Source organism: Carya illinoinensis, chromosome 2 (genome assembly GCF_018687715.1).
Source record: "Carya illinoinensis cultivar Pawnee chromosome 2, C.illinoinensisPawnee_v1, whole genome shotgun sequence".
Lineage (NCBI taxonomy): Eukaryota > Viridiplantae > Streptophyta > Magnoliopsida > Fagales > Juglandaceae > Carya > Carya illinoinensis.
Window position 1 is genome coordinate 31,085,200 of NC_056753.1, and position 6,134 is coordinate 31,091,333.

Sequence of the window (6,134 nt, forward strand, 5' to 3'; positions counted from 1 at the left end):
TATGGAACATAAAGGATTATCTACCACTCTCCTTTTGAAAAGGTTCCCCTTTGTAGGTAAACAATTATTAAGGGTCTTCCACACAAACATCTTTGTGACTTCTTGAATATTAAGCTACCATAATTTCTTCCAACCCTCTCTTCCTTCATAACCCACAGACGACTCCCCATTTAATCTTCTTTTTCTGCTCAATTGAATCATAATAATAATTAAATTGGCTGCTTCAACGTGTATTTTTATATCTAATATTATTATAAAGTACATTGCAATACTTTATATTCAATTAGATAGAATATAATGGATGTGTTGATTCCATATTGATTTCGTACTAAAAATATCATATTTTTAGAAGAACGGTGAAAAATCTCAGTTGCTAACAAAGATGAAAGAACACCATCCATCATCTAAGGCCTGAAGCTGAAACTAGAACATATATCCATGCTCCATGACTTCCCATTTAACATTATAATTTTATATCCTCGCCCTCAAACAGCCAATACATCAACCATGTGAAAGTCAACATAAAAAGTATTGATGTTTTATTTTTTTAATTTTTTTTTAATGATTGTAATGACCTTATAGCAAGTGGCGTGTGTATGTAACTAGAAACGCAAAATTCTTTCATAAAAAATTTATGTTTTAATTTCAAGATATTGGGGGAAATTTTACTTTAAAACTTGTAATCTTAAGGTCTCGTTTGGATAATGAGATGTGATGATATTATTTATAAATAGCAGTGAAATAGTTTGTGAATAGCAATTAAATTATTTGAGTTAATATATTTTATTGAGTTTTGAAAAATGAGAAAAAAATTGAATAAAAATATTATAAAATTAAAATATTATTAGAACATAATTTTTAATATAATTTTTGTTTTGAGATTTGAAACAATTAAATTGTTTTTTATATTTTATTTGGAAGTTTAGAAAAATTGTAATTATTAGGTAATGATCAGATGAAAAAGTTACTATTTAAAATTAAAAAATATTTATTTTGTGGTGTTTGGATATTGAGATGAGATGTGATAGAATGAGATGAGATGGAATTAATTTGGAGGACTTTGCTATCCAAACCAAGGCTAAAGAGCTTGACTCAAACTTGAACACATGCCATAAGATTCGCACTTAATCTAACCTTTGAATTAATGATAGTCCTAATTCATAAGGAGCCTTGTCTTAAATGAACCTCAAGCCCAAAATGTAATATCCAAGCCTACTCTCTGGGCCAGGCCTACAAAGAAGTCATGGGCTGAGGAAAAGGGCAACATTTCTGATAAGTGAGTTTTATTTTTTAGGAGTGTTACAACCACAAAGAGATTGCACAAAATTAATCTCATAAATTGACATGGTTTTATGTAATCCATCAGATCTGTTTTACAATATAAGTAATTTTACAATCTGACAAATCATATCAAATTATATCAATTTGTGAGATTACTTTTATGTAATCATTATGTGACTAGTATTTTTCTTTATTTTTTCCTGCCTTTTCTCCCCCTCACCCGACAGTTTCCTCTTTCTCCTAGATTTTTCTCCCTCATTTTCTCTCATCCCCGATACTTCCCATTCACATCACATTTCAACTCTCCCTCTATTAGGGGTGGGCAACGTGGCCCCGCACCCCGCTGCGCCGCCCCGTTCGCCCCACCCCCGCATATGCGGGGCGAGGTATCCGCACCGCAAGGGCAAGGGACGGAACCCCCCGCCCGTATAGGAGTCCCCCAGCGGAGGTGGGGGACGGAGGGGCTTTGCCCCCGCTTTATATATTATATATAATATATATTATATAATAATATAATATATACATTTTAGATATGAAATGGCATCGTTTTGTACGTGACAAAACGGTGCCGTTTCAATAAGGCTTGGGCTGAATTAAGTCACTTAATGAAACAGCACCGTTTTGTCATGGACAAAACGGCGTATGGGGTGGGGTATCTGCACTGCAAGGGCGGGGGATGGGGGATCTTGCCCGTATGGGAGTCCCCCAGCGGAGGCGAGGGACAAATGGACTTTGCTCCCACTCCGTCTTTCCCCCACCCCACTTTGTATATTATATATATAATATATATTATATAATAATATAATATAAACATTTTAGAGATGAAATAGTACTATTTTGTATGTGACAAAACGATGTCGTTTCAATAAAGCATGGGTTGAATTAAGTCACTTAATGAAACTGCACCGTTTTGTCCATGACAAAACGGCATCGTTTCATTAAGTGTTTAATTCTCCCCCTCTGGTGCCCCCTTCCCTTTCTGGTTTGGTTCCTTCACGCTTCTCGAACACTCTTCTCTCACTCTCACACTCCTCTCTCTCTCTCTCTCTCTCTCTCTCTCTCTCTCTCTCATCTCTCTCTCTCTCTCTCTCTCTCTCTCTCTCTCTCTCTCTCTCTCTCTCTCTCTCTCTCTTTTTGAGTCACACTCTCGTTCTTTCCTCTCTCTCGCACAACGCTGGATGCACGATATCCAACTTCCATAGTTTCACTCTCGCCGTCGCAGAGGTAAGTCACTCCACAACCCAGTTTCAGTTTCTCCATTATTTTTTTTTTTTTTTAGTTTTGATCGGAGATTGGAGGAAGGATAGGTTGAATTGAGGATGGAGGAGGAGAATTTGTGAATTTGTGTGTTGTGGATTCGTGGATTGTGCATGTGTATTCATTGTATTGTATCTATGATTGTGATTGATTCTATGAATTTGTTTGATTTTTTTTTTTTTGTAGTTTTTATTGTTTTGGAAACCCTAAATTGATTTGATGAAACCCCTAAATAATTTAGGATTCTAATCTGAAATCCTAATATTTTTTAGGGGTTTCAATGATTGGAAACTGTAAATTGATTTAGGGGTTTCATGATTGAAACCCCTTAATCAATTAGGGTTTCAGATTGGAACTCTAAATTAATTTAGGGTTCCAATCTAAAACCCTAATTTTATTTAGTGATTAGAAACCCTAAATTTCATTTTAAATGTCCAAGTCTCATGACACTAAAATTTATAAAAAAAATATAGTTTTTTCATATTTTAAATGTTCAATTCTCATGACGCTACCTTTTTTTTTTTTTATCCTACAATTTAATGTGTTAGCTTTTTAATTGAAGTTTATATTAGCACAATTATACTGATTTTTGTGTACTTAAATCAATGATTTTAATATTTAAATAAATAAATAAATTGCACGATTTAAATAAACAAATATTTATGCATTTTTAATTTTACCCTTTTAATTCATAATACTTACGGTTACAATTATTTTTTTTTTAGTTTTTTTTTTTGATTTAGTGATTAAGAAAATGTTACTTAATAATATCATGAACTTTTTTAAATTGGTTTCAATCATTGCACTTTGCATTGTTTATTGTTTGGTGTATTATTACATTTTTTTTATGTCTTGTGTTTGATTGCACTATACCTTTTTATTTTTTATTTTTTTATGTGTTGTGTTGGATTGCACTTTGAAAGTTTTTTATTGCGTTAGGGATCCAGGAATGTCTTCTCAAATGGATCCGGATCTCAGTGATAGCTCTCCTATCATAGCTAATACCCCTACCCCAAAATCTAACCATACTCCACCCCTACAGGGAGTACACCTTGCCCTACCCCCAATCCCACACAGGGCAAGAAACCTGTGTCCATAGTTTGGTCTCACTTTACCAAACTAGAGGGTGGTGACCCCAACAACCCACAAGCTAAATATAATCACTGTAAAAAAATATATGGATTTCACTATAGAAAACATGATACATCCTAGTTGAAAGTCCATTTAGAGGAATACTGTAATAAAAGTCCAATATTAAAATCATTATTAGAGAATGATCAATTTAGACTAGATATTGGATTAAGACAAATGGTGGATGTGAGTAGTGGGGCCGGGAGTCCAATATTGAAGGGGTATACGAATTATAATCTCGATAAGTGTAAAAAAAAGTTAGCTCGTATGATTGTCATAGACGAGCTGCCTTTTCAGCTTGTGGAGGGTAAAAGATTTCAAGAATTTGTCCAAAAGTTAGAACCGAGATTTACGTTTCCTTCTCGCCACACTATGGCAAAAGATATTAAAAAGATATACAGAAAATATAACGATGTTTTGAAGGGTCAATTGGTGGGTTTGGTAGTTTGTCTCACTACCGATACTTGGACTTCTATCCAAAATATGAATTACATGTTGTTGACTATGCATTTTGTTGATTCTGATTGGGTTCTTCACAAAAAAATTATTAAATTTTTTCAAATAACTGATCATAAGGATGACGCGATTGGGAAGGCCTTAGAGGCAGCAATAAAAGAGTGGGGTTGGCACAGGTTTGACTGTTTCGATTGATAATGCGTCGTCTAATGATGTTGCATTGGGATATCTAAATAATTATCTTAAAGAGACAAATAAGACATTATTGGGTGGTGAATATTTGCATTTTAGATGTGCTGTACATATTGTGAATTTAATTGTTACTGAGGGGTTGAAAGATGTTGATGACTTGGTTGCACGAGTTAGAATGACTGTGAAATTTGTGAGCTATTCTCCTTCTAGATTGGAGAAATTCAAAATTATTGTAAAGGCTGCGGACATAACATCAAAGAATAGTCTTTGTACTGATATTTCTACCAGATGAAACTCAACCTTCGTGATGTTGGAGATGACCCAAGAATATAATACAACATTTTAATCCAATATATCAAATACTTTGATGAGTATGGGGGATTAGGAAAGCCTAATGATGATGATTGGGTGGCAATTTCTACTTTTGTTGATTTTCTCATATTTTTTTACGATGTTACATTGAATATATCTGGTTTTTTGTATCCTAGATTCCATGGGTTTTATCAACAAATATGTAAGGTGAAAGAAGAATTAGAAGATATGCATAGGAGTTCCAATTAAAGGATGAGGGGGATGACAGTGATCATGATGCTAAAATATGATAGGTATTGGAAAAATTTGAGTAGAATGAATATTTTGTTATATATGGCTGTTATTTCAATCCCTGTCTGAAAGTTTCAGGCATGTTATATGGTTTGGAACTTGCTCACGATCAGGCATGGGTTGATCTTATTAGTGAATTGGCCTGAGATGCCCTGGCTAAATTGTACGATAAGTTTAATGCAATTAATGATGGTACTGCATCCAAAATACATACACCTACCCCAACACCTTCTACAGATACCGTGACCGGACCTCCTACAAAGAAGCATAGAATGCCGTGGATTAAGACCCTCGCATAGAATCACACACTAATCCATCAATCTATGGAGGTGGTTTCGGAGTTAGATAACTATTTGTCAGCGGATATGGTCCAAGATGATGATGATAATGTCTATATATTAAGATGGTGGAAGAATGCAGCAAAGAAATGTCACATCCTTTCCAAGATTGTCCGCTGTATTTTAGCCATCTCTATTAACACCGTTGCCTTAGAGTCAGCTTTTAGTATCAGAAGTCGCATATTGGATCATTTCTGTAGTTCATTGTCTTCTATAACTGTGGAGGCATTGATATGCACACAGAGTTGGACGATAGGAAAGAATATTCATGCTCCGGATGTTTTAGATTTTAAGGAGACCGATGAGGAGGGTGGTGGTGATCAGTCTAGATTTGGACCACCTGGTAATTGTTTTAATTTTATTATTTTGATTTATTTATATTCATTTCGATTTCATCAATAATAATTTTAGTATTAATTTTTGTAGCAACACATGAGACAACGTCTAGCTCCGCTATAATATAAATTTGTGCTCAAACCCGGGCCGCTCCAAGTGTCACAGTAAAAAACAAGTTATAGCTGACAGCTCTCTCTTTAGAATATTCAAAATTTGAATCATTTGTTCATATTTTGTATTCAACGATTTGTAATGTTGATACAATATCCATTGGACACTTTTGTGTTTGTAATTTTGTAATTGTTTAGCCTTTCAATTTTGTAATATCTTAATTATTATCATTAATTTATTTGGTATTAGACTAGTAATTTTTATTTATGTAACTTTTTTTTAGTAGACTAGATTGACTAGTGATTATTAGCCATAAAATCAATTTTTATTCATGTAACTTTTTTTTTAATCAGTTTTTATTTTTTTTTCTTTTTATTTATAATTTTATTAGCTGAAAATGGCCTAAAAACTTTTTTGGGCCTAAAAGAA